General features: G+C 36.1%; 1 protein-coding gene across 3 annotated transcripts in view; it reads left to right on the forward strand.

The window, feature by feature from the left end:
- The first annotated feature begins 393 nt into the window (after window positions 1–393).
- The window catches only part of ERBIN (erbb2 interacting protein), a 117256-nt gene continuing 97859 nt past the window's right edge, over window positions 394–19790 (forward strand). The window contains exon 1 of one of the 3 annotated variants that reach the window (XM_036020346.1): window positions 394–747. The gene's annotated coding sequence lies outside the window, so the exon portion shown is untranslated. The remainder of the gene's footprint in view (window positions 748–19790) is intronic. The other 2 variants (XM_028510176.2, XM_028510181.2) reach the window with 2 other exon arrangements.

The following is a 19790-nucleotide window of genomic DNA, read 5'->3' on the forward strand; positions in this document are numbered from 1 at the left end:
ACGGCGGCGGGAAACCGGGAGAGGGAGGAGAAGAGGGTTCGAGGGCAAGTAGGGAAAGCGGGGAGGGACGGACCGAAGGACGGACGGCCGGGGGAGGGGGCCGTCCTCGGCCTGCTCTGCACCTCGGCTCCAGCCCCGGCCCGCGGCGCGGGTGAAGGGCGCGGCAGGCACTGTAGAGACAATAACCCCGCCGCCTGGCTCTGGGGACGGCGTGGAGGAAGAGGTGGCGGCCTAGCGCGGCCGAGGTGCGCCCAGCACCCCGGCGGTGTCCGAGCCTGTGCCCTCGCCGGCTGAGTGCGCCGCCGTCCAGAGTGCGGGGCGCGCTGGTCACCCGGGGCCCGAGGCTCGCGCCGACGCCCCCTCCCCGCCCCCTCCGCGGCGCGCGGAGCTGGTTTTCCGGGTTCCCCTGGACGGAGCTGGATCCTGCTGCTCGCCAAGGCCGGAAGTGAGTTTCGCACGGTAATTCCGGGCGGTGTCACGAGTGAAAAGTTTTTGTGTTTTTTTTTTTTTTTTTTCCTGCGGAGATCCTAGTTGGGGCTGGGATCTCCTGCAAAACTCGAGACCAGAAAACCGGCCCTCTTCCCTGCCCCCACCAAAGCAGAATACTCTTCCTACCGCGGGAGGCCACTCCACATCCGTTCTCACCGGAGAGAAATTCGGCTGGAGCCCAAGTGACTCATGAAGGGGAGGAAATCATGTCTGGCGAAGCCTTGAAAAAGCTGCCCTGAGACACTGTCCGACCGAAAGGTAATTGTCACGAAAAGTGTCTAGAAGTCAGAAAGATCCTGGGCTAGAAAAGAAAGAATACGTTAATGTTTCTCACTTTTCCCCGAGTTGTCCTAAATTTTCTTTTGGTTATGTCGAACTGGACAGTGTTTCAGGTGCTGAACAGAACTGATTCCCCCCCTCCCCCTACCATCTGGACTCTGGTTATTTTAGAAGAGATCGTAGGAATGCGGTGGGACGAAAACTTTTAAGCAGTACGAAGAAAGAGTGCCTTTGTTCAGCACTAGGTCCAGAAGTTTTAGTTTCCTGGATCATATACAATGTATATATTTTTTATTTATTAAGTTGCCGAACCTGGCAACTTTTGCTTTGGAAGAAAGGTGGCTGCAGTGAGTGATTTACTGTTGAGATGGCTGCCACATTTGTTTATACTGTTAGCGATTGTTTGGCTTTTGCGTTTAATTGTACATAGTGTTTAGTTCAACCCTTATATTTCGTTGGCTTTTACAAACAATAAAAAAGTGGCCATTTTTAATAGTTTTTCTGGGTGGGTAATACATTTCTTCAGTAATTTGTTCCTTTCAGATGTTTTAGAACCTTGTATTTGTTAATTGAAAGCAGTGTCTGCTAGATTTTTCTTGTTAACTGACAGGATGAAAAAGGAAAGAGTAAATGTTATGGATAAGGTGAGTTGTAATGAAAAAACGAACACCTGTGAGTGGTTTGATTTGTTAGGACTTCTCTGCAATTGAGATCAGAACATATAGGAAGGGGAGTAAAACGCTTAAAATGATTTTCTTGGGGATTGCATTGACTGTGATGAACAGCTGTGCTTTTTTAATAGTAGAGTATATACATTTTTGTGTTAGCCCTAATGTGGCCCACTCAACCTGAATAAGTTATAGGTGCCTACTGTGGGGGCAGGAATTAGTTAAGCATGGGAAACATTCCACCAGAGTTACAAACACTTCTGAACCAATCGGCGGTCTTGAAATTTAAAGATCAGACTAGTTTTGTTCGCAGCAAACACACATGTTTCTCCAATGATGTCTTTTAAAGTTTGGTTTTCCCTAGTATTTTGTGGTAAAGGGAAGTGAAGGACAAGACTGCTTTTGAATAATTATTAAATAAATGTGGTATTCTGTTGATAGGTATAGCTTAAATATAAGTTGTTTGGTTTGTCCATGCTACCCCAAGAAAAATTGTTGGCTTAAGGTTTAAAAAAAATGTAGGTTTTAAAGAATATGATCAGATATTTCACAACTTGTTTTTTGTTATTTTATTAAGTACATTTCAAAATGGGGTTCTTTTAACTATTTATTAGTATATATTGTTTTGATTTTTCCCAGAGCTTAGTCTCTGGAGATTTAAAACTTTTAAGCTGCTGGTAAGATTTGTGAACCATCCAGAAATTCCTGTTAAGTCAAGGTACCTTTATCAAGGAATTTAAGTGCATAACTAATTTATTTATGATTTTGGAACGTGTCATTAGGCAGCGAAAGGTTATTCTTGGGCATTTGAAAGAGCAGAACAAAATTAAATGGTAATGAACCTCAGTTTCCTTATATGGCTTATACTTGGCCTTAAAGCAACAAAGCCTTAATAGAGCAAGTCTTTTATAGAGAATTGTCACTTTATGAAGATGTTTCTTTGCATTAGTAAATTTTACATATTAAAAGTAGCACTCAAAAATAATTACTTAAATTCTTGCTTTTTGATCTTGATTTTTCTTCTTGAGGGAGCAGTATGTTTAGAGGCAGAAACACATTTTTTAAAAAATGTATTTTAGTTGATTATGCTATTACAGTTTTCCCATTTTCCCCCCTTTATTCCCCTGTGCCCTGTACCCACCTACCACCAGCATCTCCCATCTTAGTTCATGTCCATGGGTCATACATATAAGTTCTTTGGCTTCTCCATTTCCTATACTATTGTTACCCTTCCCCTGGTCTATTTTGTACCTACCATTTATGCTTCTAATTCCCTGTACCTTTTACCCCTCTCTCCCCTCTCCTCCTCCCCACTGATAACCCTCCATGTGATCTCTATTTCTGTGATTCTGTTCCTGTTCTAGTTGAGAAACACATTTTTAAAAGCCAGTTATTCACCTTTGTAGTTGTCATTAATTCCCCCCTCCCCCATCACAAAATTTACTTTGTGGATTACTTAGACTTTTGTTAGTTTAGCACGGAATTAACTTAATGAATATTAGGCCTTATGATATTGTCACACTGTAAATATTTTCAAAGCCTTGTTTAAACGTGACAATGATTTGAAAAGAGGTTTAAAAAAGGTGATAATCAGTTAAATATTTTTATTGCCTGTTTTCTAACAGTGACACTGCAAATGTTTTACATAATATTCATAAACCTCTCAATTCCAGTAACTTTAGAAATATTGGTACTGAGCTCTTGGTAGAAAACAATACAAAACTTAAATAAACACATTTTAACATTTTAGAAAATTAGGTGCATATTAAGGCATATATTTTAAACAATTGCTTATAGATGACATGATTTAGAGTTTAATCTGTTTTTGGTTTAGGAATAGGTGATGGCAATGTTTACAAAGTATTTGGGATAACTCAGAATTTTAGTGATGTTGGATGGCAAAGTATTTTTTTGGTAATTGCTACTAACCTAGATTTTTAAAATCATGCTTTGTTGTTTATATTTTTATTTTTACTCTTTTCCCATTCATTTCTGTTGCTTGCTTTGTTTTTTTTCTGGGAACACCAGAAAAAATCCTGAAGGTGTCTTTCTCTTTTCCTTTTCTAACAAAACATACTGTACCTGTGTTTAGTTCACAATAGGTTATTCCATTTTTTAATGCATTCTATTTGTTCTTGCATACAAAATATATACATGAATTATGCTCTGTAATATCTACTTTTGAATATTCTAAGGAAATAAGCTCAGCACTTACGCCTTTCACTTATCTTTGATTTACTCAACATTATTTGTTGTTTTTTTCTTGGTGTCTGCCATCACTAACTCTTGAATCATACTACACCATGTTTCAGATTTACCTTTTAGCCTTCTCCTCCATCTTATGTTTCCTAATTGTAAAAAAGAAATCTAGCTATTACACAGCTTTTCTAATTCCTTTAGCTTCCTATTTTTAGTTAGCTTCACTTATTTCCCCTCTTTTCTCTCTGTATTCAGCTGATACTTCTTAATTATATTTTACCCTTCCCCTTTTTTCTAAACTTTAGTAGTCCACGCTTATCATCTAAAAACAAAACAAAAAACCTGTTCCAAACATAAGTAGATACAATTTATTTGATAGCTCCATGTAATACTGAATATCCCTTTTGTATTTCAACTCAGTTTGCATGCCAGTATTTTAATATGATATTTGTTTTGTTTTTATTTGTACTTTGTCTCCTCAATTCTTTTTTTTCTTTAATAACCCCTGAATTACCTTTGTTAAGATCAGGTTGTTACATATTGTATTAAGACTTTCTACAACCCTGTATACCTTCTTGTATTATTATGCTTTTGGCCTTTTAAAATACAAGCTTTTTTCTTTATACCTTCCTTCTCCATTTTCTGCCTTTTCTTTCTGTCCTACCTCTCAAAGATGTCTTCTCTGTCAGTGTTTCTAAAATTTTGAAATTGCCTTTGTCTGTTTTTATGAAATAAGCTCAGTTGAACTCTGTCATTCTATTCTTGTCACTTCAAATTTTGTTCCAGGTACCAATGGATGAAGAAGGCCTTGCCAGGCTTTATAAATGATAGTATGTAAGACAGTAGAAAAGAATATCTAAAAGTTAAATTAATAGAAGAATCTACTTGTGGAGGTTATGACTTCAGGTACATAGAATGTAGTAGAAAAACTAGAAAATAAAAAGACATCTAAGTAATCAACACAGTCATAAAAGTCTGAGAATGTCATTCCTAGGGCCATCCTTATTCAGAGCCCCCATTTAATTTTGTGCACAGTAAGCTGTTTCCTGCCTTTTAACTGTACTAGAAGAGTTGAGGGAATACAAAAAAGGAAAGAAGACTGAAAACTTAGAAAACAGAGTAGTCTTGGACAACTTGCTTTGGTACTGAGTGCCTTATATATTGCCTTTATCCTTGGAAGGAGACACTATTACAGCATAGTATGATTAGAAGTAGATAGTCTGAAGACAGCTATTCTCAAACTTTTTGGTTTTTGGATCTCTTTATACTCTTGCAAATTACTGAGAATCCCAAAGCTTTGGTTTTTGTGGGTTATATTTATTATATTCCCATGTTAGAAATTTTTACAAATTAATTTGAAGATAACAATAAATCATTGATGTTGACATTAATACTGTTTTAATAAAAATTAACTATTTTCAAAAATCTTTAGCAAAAAATGTGGCCTTATATATATTTGGAAGTCCCTTATGTGTGCTTGAACAGAAAAGAGCTCAATTGTCATATCCACTTCTATATTCAATCTCATAGTATGTTGTTTTGGTTGAAATATATGAAGAAAATTTAACATTATACTGGTATTGGTTGGAAAGGGAGTATTTTTATAGCTTTTTAAGGTGGTTGTGGGTATTCTTTGATTCCACACCAGAATTTGACAAGTAGTATTTTAAAGGGTAGCTGCAATGTCAAATCTGAAACCATATCAATGCGTTTTTCATTTCTTGTTACCTGAAAATTAATTCTTTTTCTTGCACTTTGAATCTTGCACCTGTTTATAGTTTTGTAACACCATGTATTGGTTAGTTGAGAAATACTGGCTCATTGAATTACACATTTTTTTCCCCAAATGTTGACACATTTTCATTATGTAGTAGCAAACAAAAACAAAATTGTTAATATCACCACTAATCTCATCAGGAAAGTCTTCAATATTGTTGAAGTTGTCAAGCACAAGTTTTCCACTGTTCTAAATTTTCACTTGGGAGTTGAAATAGTAATCATTGGTAACAAATGTGTTGGTGTCTTTCCCTTGAAGTTACAGGGTAATTTCATGTATTTTTAAGAAAATATCTGCCAAATTCCTAAGTATGTTTAACCATAGTTTTTCATTTGTTTTCTGTGGTCAAAATGGTGTTTTATGGGGAAAAAACACATTAATTTAACTTATAGCTCAAAGTAATTACACAAGAGCTTTTTAACTATAGAAATGATCACTGAAAGTATAGTCTTACAAGAGCTTTTTAAAAAGACATGTATTGAAATGTTGAAATTTAATAAAATTATTTTTCACTGCCTCATTAGAGATATTCTTAAATGAAAGTGGCATTTAAAAAGAAATACATGATTATCTAGTGGTAGTATGGCATGATGCTACAGCTTTTGTATGCACTAAGGTGCTTGCATTTTAACCCACCATTTCTTTTGCACCATTGCTGTCAATACAGTAATGGGAAAGGGCAAAAAATGTTCTAGTATTATCATGAAGGTAGTTTTTACCTTGAAGACTCCTTGAAAGTGGTCTTAGACTTCCAGAGCCCATAGACCACACTTTGAGAAATAGGTGGATGTTGGGGGTTTATAGGGCTTTCATTACTCCTTTTGATTTTTTTGGTATGGGAGGTTTCTGGTGTTACATTCAGGGAAGTCTCAAGGCTTGATCTTTTAGCTCACTAATTTGGTCTTCAGTTCTTTTTTTCCTATCTTGGGGTGGAGCAGGTGGATAGAGTTTCTAAGAACTCTTGCTTTTTCATAGGAGTTGATTTTATTTTTACATTGTTGTTTGTTTCCTCTATTAACAGTATAGGAGATTTGGTCTTATTGTACTTTGTATATCATGGTTTTGGTTTTTCTTCAAATGTTAGATATTTTTTTTGTTGTTAAAGTTTTATGTTATGGTTCACACTATACTGTATTGATCATTTAAGTGTGTTTCCCCAAGGCAAATGAATCCTATTTCTTTTGGCTTTGGCATATTTAGCTAATGGTTTTCTCTTTTAGGGTATGTGGGTTGCTTGTCCTCTTACACATGTTTCCTGTCTCTCAGGACATAGTATTCTCCCCTTTTCTCAGTTATACTGCCCAAGTGTCAGATCTCCTGCAGTACAGAGAGCTGTGCTGGAAGTCTTAACCGTGGCAGCTATTCTGTGGTTTTATTACCTGGCTGACTGCCCAGGACAGACTTCTCCCAATCCTTCTTGTCAAGAAAACTTACCCTTCTTTTGGAGATCCCACTTTATGCTTGTTTTGTGTATCTGGTTCCTCAGATGTGTTGTAATTTATTGTCATTTCCTCCCAATCCACTTTTATTCTCTACAAATTCCTTTCTGTTCTCACCTGTAGATATACCCCTCCTTGGTTTTTAGTATTGTTGTAAATTTTTGTGTGTGATTCTTTTTTCATATTTTAAAGTTTGGAACAATAACAAATATATACAAAAGTTGAAAGCATAATACAAAGAACTTTTTTGTTCCTGAATCATCTAACAGTTGCCCACCCGATGCCCTATTATCCCCTAGTATTTAATGTTTATTTTCTGCAAACAAAAACATTCTCCTACATAGTGACCTCATAACCATCAAAATTAGGACACTAACAAGAATACATTGCTAACATTTAAATTTCACCAGTTGTCCCAGTCTTTTAGAGCAAAAGGATCCCGTTTAGAATCATATATTACGTTTAGTTGTCATGTATTTTTGGTCTTTAAAGTTCTTTAATCTGGAACAATTTCTGTCTTTAGTTTCAGGGTCTTGACACTTTGGAAGATTACAGATAAAGTTGTTTTGTAGACTATCCCTTAATTTGCATTTCTCAGATATTATGTTTAGATCTGTGATTAGATTTTTATAATTAGATTTGTATGATTAGATCTCTGGCAGGGTTGTCATGGAAGTGATACTGCATTCTTCTCTTTGCATCTTATTAGGTTGCAGGTAGTTTCAGTTGTTCCACTGCTGGTAGTCATTGATTATGCGATTAAGGTTTGTAAACTGCTAGATACCTCCTGTGTTAAAGTAATCTTTCCTTATTTGTAATAAAATATTTTTAGTGTAGGTTCTTTGAAACTGCAAATATTTTGTTCCACATCAGACTTTTAATTTATTCATTTATTTACATTTATATACTTAACTCATTATATTCATGGGTTATACTCCATTATCATTTACTTAGATGAAATTTTTTTTTTTTAATCCTCATCTGAGGGCATTTTTCCATTGCTGTTAGAGAGGAAAGTGAAGAGAGAAATATCAGTGCGAGACAGAAGCATTAATTTGTTTCTCCCCATATGTGCCCAGACCAGGGATTGAACCTGCAACCTAGCTATATGCCCTGACCAGGAATGGAACCTGCAGCCCTTTGGTATGGGATCACACTCCAACTGAGTCACACTGGCCAGGGCATGAAGTTGTTCTTGATTTAGCTAGTGGGAACCCCTTCTGGCTGGCTTATTTTCTTTTTGACATGGCTCTTCTATTGCTGAGCACTTCTTACAACTAGCACAAGATAATGGCCCAGACTTGCCTTCAAACTTGTTCCAGTTATTTCTAATGGAAAAGGGTACTTAGGAGCCAAGATCTGGGCACTTCTTGTGTTTATTGCTCTTGGGGTATCACTGTTCCCAGGCCTTCTTAGTGTATCTCTATACACTATGTGCACAGGTGTATGCATTCATATTTACATCTATATTTCTATAAATTCAGAGTGATTTTACAATGTTACCTTCAGTTATAATCCAGTAATGGGGTTTATTAGTAGTGTTTTTCCTTTCCATATTCGTAAGTTATTTCTGATACTGAGAATTAGTTTTGTTTCTGTACTTTTTTTTTGGTGAGGGAGATGAGGTTCAGACAGACATTTCCAGCCAGAAAGCTAGAAGTCCCTCTAGTTAATTTTCAAAGTATTTCTAAAAGGATAAAAGTCTAAAATGTAATATATGGTAAAACACTTTCATTTGTCAATAATCCTAGGTTATTATGTGAAATGTGAGTGGAAAGAAGCAGTACTTTCATTGTCCACATTGTGTAAACTCCCCCCGTGAAGATAATGTCTGAGCTCCATTTTACTATGAGTGCAGTGATTTTGATGCAACTGTTTTTCCATATGGAGGTTGTATTGTTTGCATGATCCCAAAGTTTGGAACATGCGTCTATTTTCTTGATAATGATGTCCTTGGAATTTCAAACCTTAAAGTAATTCTAGAACCTTGGGTGATGATGTGAAGAGGAGATTGTTTTGTCTGTATTAAGAGCCCATGCTAGAAACCTCTAATTGAAAAATGAATCTTTTTGACAAGGCTATCACCCAGCCTAGAAAAAGTTGGTTTGACTTCCCCATCCATGGAGATTTTGGAAGTGATTTAAGAGGCATACCGGGACATCTTTTGTGACTAGAGTAGATTTACTCTTGGTTTTCTAGGAAAAGATAAGGATTCTGGCAGCATCAGATGGATTCTTTCGGTGCCCTGTTAATCTCTGGGGACTTCAAAAGATTTAGTTAATTGTTCTGAGTCTAACTACAGAATAGCAGAGACTCTGTATAGTAGATACAGATTGATTTGTTAGGTACCTGATATCAACATTGCGTCCTGTCTGTCCTTTCTTTTGAAAACGATTCCCAAGCCAGAAACTCTGGGAGTCATCATCTTTTTTTTTTTTTTTTAATATTTTATTTATTTATTTTTATAGAGGGAAGGAAGGGAGAAAGAGAGAGAAACATCAATGTGTGGTTGCTGGGGGTCATGGCCTGCAACCCAGGCATGTGCCCTGACTGGGAATCGAACCTGCGATGCTTTGGTTCACAGCCCACGCTCAATCCACTGAGCTACGCCAGCCAGGGCGGGAGTCATCTTCTTTATCTTACTGACCTTAATTATTGAAATCAATAATATTTCCAGTAAGTTGGTCTTTTAAGTGTCTATAGAGTGAGATACTTTAGGCCAAAAAGGCTAAATTTAGAATATGGTACAATCAGTGAGAGGCTTTTGATAGGGAAAGGGCTAAAAGAGCTACCTTAATTTATTTTTCTGATTATTAATATTTAAATGCAGAAATTTATAATATAGAAGATGAAAAGTGTCCATAATGTCATCTTCTAGAGGTATTCTTTTAGTGCGTTCTGTATTTTTTGAGCTCTTACATGTATTATAACATGTCACTGTCCATGTGTATTCATGTACAAGTATCTTTAAAATGGGGGATATAGTTCATTTATATATAAGGGAATTTAGTAGGTATATGTTAACATTAGGATTGTTTCTAGGTTGTTATACATGACAATACTGTACAAAATATAAGTTGACTCTTGTATTCTTTGCATATACATTTTTTTACTCTGATGTAAATTTTTTCTGGTGGATAAATACCTACAGTTGTGCTTGCTATGTATATAGTTAAAATTGATAGATGGAATCAAATTCCCTCTGAAGAGTTTGTATCAATTTATACTTCTAATAGTATATGAGTTATCCCTTTATATGCATTGTTAGGTTGGGTATTAGCTGTTCTCAGGTACTTCTGTAAATCTCAGGCAATATACAAGGTGGAGCAAAAGTAGGTTTACAGTTATTCATATGGAAAATAATACAGTAATTTTTAAATTAAATTTATTGGGGTGATATTGGTAGTAGGATCATATAATTTTTAAAAATATATATTTTATTACGATATTACAGTTGTCTTAGTTTTTCTCACTTTGCGGCCCTCCACTGAGCAGTCCCCACTCCCTCAGGCAATCCCCCCACCATTTTTCATGTCCATGGGTTATGGTTATGTTCTTCAGCTACTTCATTTCCTATACTGTACTTTACATACCTATAGCTATTCTGTAACTACTTATTTGTACTACTTAATTCCCTCACCTCTTCACCCATTCTCCCTCTCCCCCTTCCCATCTGGCATTCTTCTGGTAACTAATTTCTTTTCTCTTGCTTTTATATGTCTTTTTCTATCTTACCCTTTGGCCTTTTAATAATGATGTGTCTTGGAGTGGGCCTCTTTGCATCTGTCATAATTGGGACTCTCTGTGCTTCCTGGACTTGCATGTCTATTTCCTTCACAAAATTAGGGAAGTTTCCTTTCACTATTTTTTTAGATAGATTTCCAATTTCTTGCTCTGTCTCTTTCTGGTTCCCCTGTCAGGTGAATGTTGGACCTCTGAAAGTTGTCCCAGAAGCTGTTTATACTGTCCTCATTTTTTGGATTCTTTTTTCTTCTTCCTGTTTTCCATGGTGGTTTTCTGGTTCTTTATGTTCCAGATCATTGATTTGATTCTTGGCTTTATTCATTCTACTGTTGTTTCTCTGTAAATTGTTCTTTATTTCATTTAGTGTATCCTTCATTTCTGAGTCTTTTTTACGCTGCTGGTGTCCACACTAAGTTCCTTGAGCATCCCTATAACCAGTGTTTTGAACTCTGCATGTGATAGATTCTTATCTCCATTTCATTTAGCTCTTTTTCTGGAATTGTGATCTGTTCTTTCATTTGGGCCATGTTTCTTTGTCTCCTCACTTTGGCAGCCTCCCTGTGTGTGTTTCTATTTATTAGGTTGAGTTGCTTTGACTCCATGTCTTGGTAGCATGGCCTAATGTAGTAGGTATTCTGTAGGGTCCAGTGGCATAGCCTTTACTAATCACTCAAGCTGGGTACTACTCATGGTGGGCCCTTTGTGTAGGCTAAGTACACCTTCCTCTTGTAGTTGAGCCTTAATTGCTGTTGGCAGGTCAGTGGGAGGGATTTACCCAGGCCAGTCAGCTATAAGGACTGGCTGTGACCACTGACCACCACCCTCACTGAAGCCAACTGTTGCTTGCTTAATAGCATTTAGGAGCCATGCCAAATCATTCTTATGGAAAAGCTGCTTGGGTGGGCCTTTAAGTTGGATGGGGTAGAGCCTCTGTGGATCTCCAAGAAGGGATCAGACAGTGTTAGCCAGGTTGATGGAGTCTTAGATGTGGCACCCACCTATGGGCTTTGTCAGGGGAGGGCTCAGCAAAGGGACAATGGCCTCTGCTCACCCAGATGCCAGACATTTCAGTTTCTCCATGTATACCAGTGTTGCCTTTCAAGCTACTACCTTAGTGTTGGAGCTCAGAGGGAGGGAGTCTCAGGAGGTAAGTCTGTGTGTGGGTTCCTCAAGAGGAACTGCTTAGGGCTACAGCAGCTTCCTCCACCAACTCAATCCCTGCTTATTTTTGCAGCCAGAAGTAGGGTGACTTATCTTCTTGGTACTGGAATCCTGGGCTGGGGGGCCTGGTATGGGTCTGGGACTCCTCGCTCCCAAGGTATCCCTCCTGAATCTTTATTCATGTGGGTGTGGGGCAAGCCCGTTCTGTGTCTGTGCCCCCTACCAGTCTAGATGGATGTGGTTTCTTCACTTCCGTATTTGTCAGACTTCCATTCAACTCGATTTCTGACATTCCTACGTGATGGCTGTTCTATATTTTAGTTGTAATTTTGATGTCTTTGTGCGAAGAGGCGAACCACGTGTGCCTGTATCACCATCTTGATTGGAAGCCTTGGATCATATAGGTGTACATTTCTACAATCTCTGTGTTGCATTGTGTGCCTACCACCCAAAGTTAAATCATCTTCTGTCACCATGTATTTGGCCCCCTTTACTCTTTACTACCCCCCCACTCCCTTTCCTGTGGTAACCACCATACTGTTGTCTGTATCTATGAGTTTCAGTTCTAGATCTCGCATATGAGTGAAATCATATGGTTCTTGGCTTTTTCTGACTGACCTAATTTGCTTGCATAATATTCTCAAGGTCCCTTCATGTTGTCACAAATGACAGTATTTTATCTTTTCTCATGGCTGAGTAGTATTCTCTAGTATATGTGTATCCCATCTTTAAACTTCTGACAAAGGACACTTTGGGTGTCTGCATGTCTTGGCCACTGTGATTAATGCTGCGATGAATATAGGGGTGCATATGTCTTTGTGGATCAATGTTTTTGGGTTTTTTGGGTAGATACACAGAAGAGGGATTGCTGGGTCATATGGTAACTCTATTTTTTGAGGAACCTCCACACTGTTTTACATAATGGCTGCACCAGTTACATTTCCACCAGCAAGTAAATGAGGGTTTCTTTTCCTCCACAATCTCTTCAACACTTTTTATTACCTATCTTGTTGATAATAGCCATTCTCACAGGTGTGAGGTGGTATCTCATTACAGTTTTGATTTGTGTTTCCCTGGTAGCTAGCGAAGTTGAACATATCTTTATATGTATATGTTGGCCATTTGTATGCCTTCTTTGGAAGAGGTGTCTGTTCAGGTCCTCAGCCCATTTCTTAATTTGATTGTTTGTTTAGTGTTGACTTGCATGAGTTCTTTATGTATTTTGGATATTAACCTCTTGTTGCAGCTGTTGTTTGCACTAATTTATAACTAATATTACAAAAATAAATTCTGTTTCACATACTCAGAACTGTAAACCTACTTTTGCATCGCCCAGTAGTAGAGTATGTAAGAACAGAGACTTAGATGCAGATTGCCTGGATTTAAATCTAGTGCTTACTTGTGACTTGGGAAAGTTAAAGGTAAGAATTATTTTAGATATATTACATATTTGAATATCTGTGTTGCAGATGATTTTAATTGGTTTCTTGCTTATACACTTTGGTTGTGTTTTTCCCATATAAAAAGTTAAAATTTTAATGTCAAATTTGTCAGTCTGCATTTTTGGATTTAATAATATTTTTAGAATGAATTTATGCTAACATTATCAAAATAATAACTGAAGTTTTCTTATTTTGGCTTGGGAGTAAAATAATCATCTAGATTAATTCTTCCCAAATTTCTAATGAGTTATACACCATCGGTTGAATAAATCATCTTTTTACCTTTAAAATTCTATCTTTATTAGTAGCAAATTTTTATATGTACTTAATTTATATCAGGGTTTCATTTTTATTTTTTATTTTTTGGTTATACTACACTATCTTCACACCCACCCCTTTAGGTATACTTAATATCTGGAAGTGTCAGTTTATTACTCTACTTCTCAAAGAATTTTCAAGGTGGACTGAATCATTCTTACTAAGTTCTAAAAATAATTCTTGTTGGTTTGTTGATGAGAGTGCTTTGAATTTATAGATTAATTTAGGGGATAATTGATACCATTACAATAGTATAAATAGTGTATCTCTAGTAAGGTAAGTTTTGCATTTATTGAATGCTTATGCCCTTTAGTAGAGTTTATGATTCTCTTCTTGCAATGTCCATGTTTCTTATTAGTATTCTGTTATTGTCGTTATTAAGAAATTAGTATATTATTAAATTTATTTCCAGAAACTTAGTGAAGGGATGTGAGAGCTGCTGCCATTATGAATGGGGCTATTTTGTTACTTGAATTCTTATCTGCATATATAAATGCAGGAGATTGATTTAAAAAAAAAATATTACCTGCTACATTTTACTGCTAATAGAGTTTTAGATGATACACTTGGGTCTTCTAGGTATATAGGTTTAGATGCACTAGTAATGGTACCTTTTGTTTTTTATCGAATCATAAATATATGAATTACATATTTTGATACTTTATATGCATATTAACAAGTACATAATTACACATCCTTTTAGCTATAAATTCTTCCTTCAATATCCTTTCATTGCTCAAGATCATCTTCCAGTATTAGGATAGCGGTCTGATTAATTTAGTCTTTGATAAAGGGATACAGAATTTTTATGGTTACCTGGTGCATCTGTTTAATCATACTACACTTGCCTTCATAGTACTGTCTGGCGTGGGAATGGAAAGGAGAAAATTAAATCTCTGCACTGAGTGTCCTAGAGAAGCAAAAATGCTTGGCTTGATTTAAGTAGAAGTTGTCCCCTTCCACTGCTCTGCGCCTTGAAGGAGGATCGCTTCAGTGATATGAGAATGGCTTCTTGAACCTTCTTCCTTGACTGCTTTTTGGATTAGCTCTGAAAAAGAAAAGTAATTGTACTACATTTTCCTTGAACTGTTTAGTGATTTATGATGCGCAGTAATAATTATGTATCTCATTAGCAGTTATTTTAGTCCTTTATTTGAATAGTAAACTCGCTACTTACATAGTTTATACATCTACTAAATGTTTCCCAAGAGATCTTTGCCATTACTTATTCCCTGGGGTTTATTTTTGTCAATTGGTATGTTTCACTGACCTTGGTATTATCCTTCTTTGTAGTATATTTACTGGATAATGAAAGATATATTCTCCAGAATGCTATTTTCTGCATTTTTGGTGGATTTTATCCCTGAAAGTGACTCAGAAATAGTCTAGTTTATGTAAACCATCCTTTCTTTTCAATTATCAGAAGATAAAACTATTGGCCCAGAGGAGGAAGTGAAATCCTACAGATCTGTTAGTTTGGTAGTGATACGAGTGAGATTAGAAAAATAAATCCACCATGGAGTTTGATAACACCTCCATCATTGTATCATGTCGCATAATTACCTTTTCTTTTTTTGTGGTGAGAAGAATATTTAAGATTTATTAGTCACTGTCAAGTATATAATACAGTATTGTTAACTGTAATCACACTGCTGTGCATTAGATCCCCAGAGCTATTGTTTTTTTCCCTTCACAACTGTACATCTAACAGGAAGCTAGAATAACACTATTTTCCCAATATTTTCTCTTTTTAAAATATTTTAATTATTTATTTTTAGAGAGAGGGGAAGGGAGGGAGAAAGAGAGGGAAAGAAACATCAGTGCATGGTTGTCTCCCATGTGGCCCCCACCTGGGACTTGGCCTGCAACCCTTTGGTTCGTAGCCCGTGCTCAACCCACCGAGCCACACCAGCCAGGGCCCAATATTTTCAATATATGTTACAGAAAAAAGTTTTGGGTTAACATAAATAAGGAAACCTAGGGTTTTCTTCTTTGGCACATGCCATTTTGTCATAGATGATTGTTTTAAATGTTAGAAATAAATGCAATACAACAATACAACTAAAAAAAAAATTACCAAGAAATGAAGCATCAGTATTTGAGCCAAGAGGTTCCATGGTAAGATTTATTCTAATACAGTATGTAATTTTTGATTTCAGATTTAAAAATATACTTTATTTTTTGAGTAGTTTCAGCTTTATAGAAAAATTGAGAAAGTATAGAGTTTCTATATACTTCACTCCTCCTTCCCCCATTTTTCCTACTGGTAACTGGTGTATATTTGTTACAATCAGTGAACCAATATTAATGCATTATTAACTCACATTACATTAACTCACATTATATTACATTTACATTAGGGTTTACTCTTTGTGATGAACATTCTGTGGGTTTTGACAAATGTATAATGACACGTATCCACCATTGTTGCTAGAAATAGCAACAGTGTAATTCAGTGGTGATAGTTTATGGATGAGTGAAATTAATGAAGCCAGTGTTATAAATGATAAAGAGGAGGAATTGGAAGTACTCTGCTATAAGATACTTGTACTATTTGAGAAGATCAGATTGCTTTTTACTGACACATATGCAGGCATAATGTAATATTGGTGTTCAAATTACCTATATTGAATGTTTGGAAACTCATTTTTAAAGAAATGATAAAATTTCAGTACTTTATTTTCATTTTATGGAAAATTAAAATTTAAATGCTGTTCTGTTTCATTTCTTAGAAACAGGCAGATGGTTATAGATCGAGTATAAGCATGCTCATCACTAATTTTTTAGTTCCTGTTCTGCAGTTCTTACTTGGCCTCTTTCCACATATTCTACTCATTCATGAAGCCCAATTCAAGTACAATTGTTTACAATGAAGCTTCCACAAATATTTAAGTTTTCCTTTTTGCGTATTTTTAACTTAAATCTTTTTAATTGTGGTAAAATGTACATAACATTAAATTTACTTTAAGTGTACAGTTCAGTGGTATTAACTATACATTGTTGTGCATCAGTCAGCACCATCCATCTTTAAAGATTTTATGTATGTATATATGTATGTATGTATTTACTTATTTATGTATGTATTTGTTTTCTAGAGAGGGGAGAAGGGAGGGAGACAGAGAGTGAGAGAAACATCAATCAGTTGTCTTTCATATGCGCCCTGACTGGGGACCAAACCCGCAACCCAGGCATTGCCCTGACCAGCAACCATTTGCTTTGCAGGACAATACCCAACCAACAGATCCACGAGTCAGGGCAACACACTCATGTTTAGAAATCTCTTCATCTTGCAAAATTGTAATTTTTCATACATTAAAGATAGCTTCCCATTCCTTTTCTCTTCCTCCCAGCTGCTGGAAACCACTATTCTACTTTTTGTTCTTATGATTTTGAATACTTTAAGTGCCTCATGTACATGGAATCATATAATACTTGTCTTTTTGGGTTTGGCTTATTTCACTTATAGCATAATGTCCTCAGAGTTCATCCATGTTGTAATGTAAACATGTCAGAGTTTCCTTTTTAAGGCTGACTGTTTCACGTGTATGTCATGTTTTGCTTATTCATCTCTTGTGGACAGCTGGGTTGTTTCCATGTAGTAGGTATTGTGAATAAAACTGCCATAAACATAGGTATACAAACATCTCTTTGAGACCCTGCTTTCAATTTTGGGGGTATATGTATTGAGAAATGGAATTGCTGCATCATATAATAATTTAATTTTTAAAAATTCTGAGGTCCATCCATATTGGTTTTCCGCAGTGTCTGTACTATTTTACATTCCCACCAACAGTGCACAGGGGGTCTAATTTCAATATGTCCTTTCTAACACTTCCCTTCTTTTATTTTCTGTTTTGTTTTGTTCTGGATAGTAGCCATCCTAATGGGTGTGAGGTGGTATCTCATAGTTTTGATTTGCATTACCTTAATGATGAGTGATACTCAGTATCCTTTCATATGCTTATTGGCGATAAACACTTTTCTTGTGCTTATTTGCGTATCATCTTTGGAGAAATGTCTATTCACACTGCCCATATTTGAATCAGGTTGCTTTGTTTGTTGTTGTGCTTTAGCAGTCCTTTATATTCTAGATATTTCTCCCTTACCAGATAGTTGATTTGCATATATTTCTCCCATTCTGTTTACTTTTTACTCTGTTGATAGTAACTCGATGCATGAAAATTTAATTTTCCTGAAATCTAGTTTAATTTTTCTTTTGTTGCCTCTGCCTTGGTGTCATAGCCAAAAACTAGTTGCCAGTAACTTTTTGCCCTGTGATTTCTTCTAAGGTTTTAATTTAGATTTATATCTTTTTAAAAGTGCTTAGGTATTTTATTGAAAACTTAAATATATAAGCTATTTTGTATTGTTTTCTAATTTATCTTGGATATTTTGGTTAGCCTAACTTTTAATTTAAAACAAAAAAAGTAAAAATGCTAGCATTCTTCTTTCCTACCCCATTTTACAAATGTTTCATTTTATTTATTTTTTAAGATTTAAATGTATTTATTCATTCATTAATTCATTCATTCATTTATTTATTTTTAGAGAGAGGGGAAGGAAGGAAGGAAGAAATGGAGAGAAACATCAGTGTGTGGTTGCCTCTTGCACACACCCTACTGAGACCCTGGCCCATAACCAAGGCATGTGCCCTGTGTCCTGACTGGGAGTCAAACCAGCAACTCTTTGGTTTGCCAGGCTGGCACTAATACATTGAGCCACACCAGCCTGGGCTAAATGTTTCATTTTAGACTTCATTTTTGAAGAAGTAAACCTTTTTTCTCCCCTCCCTCCCTCCCTTCCATTTTATGTATGTATTTTTGGAGAGAGGGGAGGGAGGAAGGAAGAGGGGGAGAAACATTGATGTGAGGGGAAAGATTGATCACTTGTCTCTTGTATGCACCCCACCTATGGACTGAACCCACAACCCAGGAATGGGTCCTGACCAGAAATTGAACCCACAACCTTTGGCTTTGTGGGATGACACCCTACTAACTGAGCCACACCAGTTAGGACAATTTTATTTTCTGATAATTGTAGATTCGCATACAATTTTAAGAACTATAGCAATATTTTGGGTACTTTTTATCCATTTTCCTCTTGAGTCAACATCTTGAAGAATTATAACAGTACTATCACAAACTGGATATTGAAATTGATAGTCAAGGTACAGAATATTCTCTTCCATCGCCATAAGAATTCCTTGCCCTTTTATTACTACTGTATCATCTCTCTCCCATATTTCCCCACTTCCCATATTTGCCTTTTTAAAACTATACATGGAATCATATAGTAAGTAACTTTTAGGATTGGCTTTTTCAGTTAGTATGATATTCTGGAGATTCATCAAAGTTACTGCTTATAGTAATAGTTCGTTCATTTTTATTGCCAAGTGCTATTTCACAGTATGGATGTAACTATTTCATATTGAAGGACATCTGGGTTGTTTCCAGTTTTTGGCTATTATGAATAAAGCTGCTATGAACATTCATGTACAGGTTTTTGTGTGAAGAGAAGTTCTTTATTTCTGGGATTAATGTCCAAGTGTCATTTCTGTATTGTACAGTTTAGTTTTGGAAACTACTGGAGTGTTTCGTAGAGTGACCATTCCACTTTGCATTCTCATAAGCAGTGATGAGAGATCCAGGTTTTCCTCATCCTTACCAGCATTTAGTATTGATAACTATCTTTCTTTTTATTTTTTATTTTAGTCATTCTTAAGGTACATAGTGATGTCTAATATTTTACTTTCATTTCTCTGCTGCCTAATGAATGCTGAACATCTTTTATCTGCTTATTTACCATCTGTATTTTCTATTCAGTTCAATGTCTATTCTGTCTTTTGTTCATTTTCTAATTGATTTTTTTTTTTACCATTGAGTTGTAGGAGTTCTTTATATATTCTAGATACAGATTCTTTTTTGGATATATGGTTTACAATTATTTTCTTCCATTCTTGACCTTGTCTTTTCATTCTTCTTCTTCTTTTTACTTTAAATAATTTTTTAGCCCTGGCTGGTGTGGCTCACTGGTTTGAGTGCCGGCCTGCAAAGCAAGGGGTCACTGGCTCAGTTCCCAGACAGGGCACATGCCTGGGTTGCAAGCCGGGTCACCAGTAGGGGGTTTGTGAGAGGCAACCACACTAGAGAAACTGATGTTTCTCTCCATCTCTTTCTCTCTCCCTTCCCCTCTCTCTAAAAATAAATAAATGAAATCTTAATTTTTTTTATTTTTCAGTTACATCTGACATACAATAAATTAGTTTCAGGTGCAC

This window comes from Phyllostomus discolor, chromosome 3 (assembly GCF_004126475.2).
Source record: "Phyllostomus discolor isolate MPI-MPIP mPhyDis1 chromosome 3, mPhyDis1.pri.v3, whole genome shotgun sequence".
Taxonomy (NCBI): Eukaryota; Metazoa; Chordata; class Mammalia; order Chiroptera; family Phyllostomidae; genus Phyllostomus; species Phyllostomus discolor.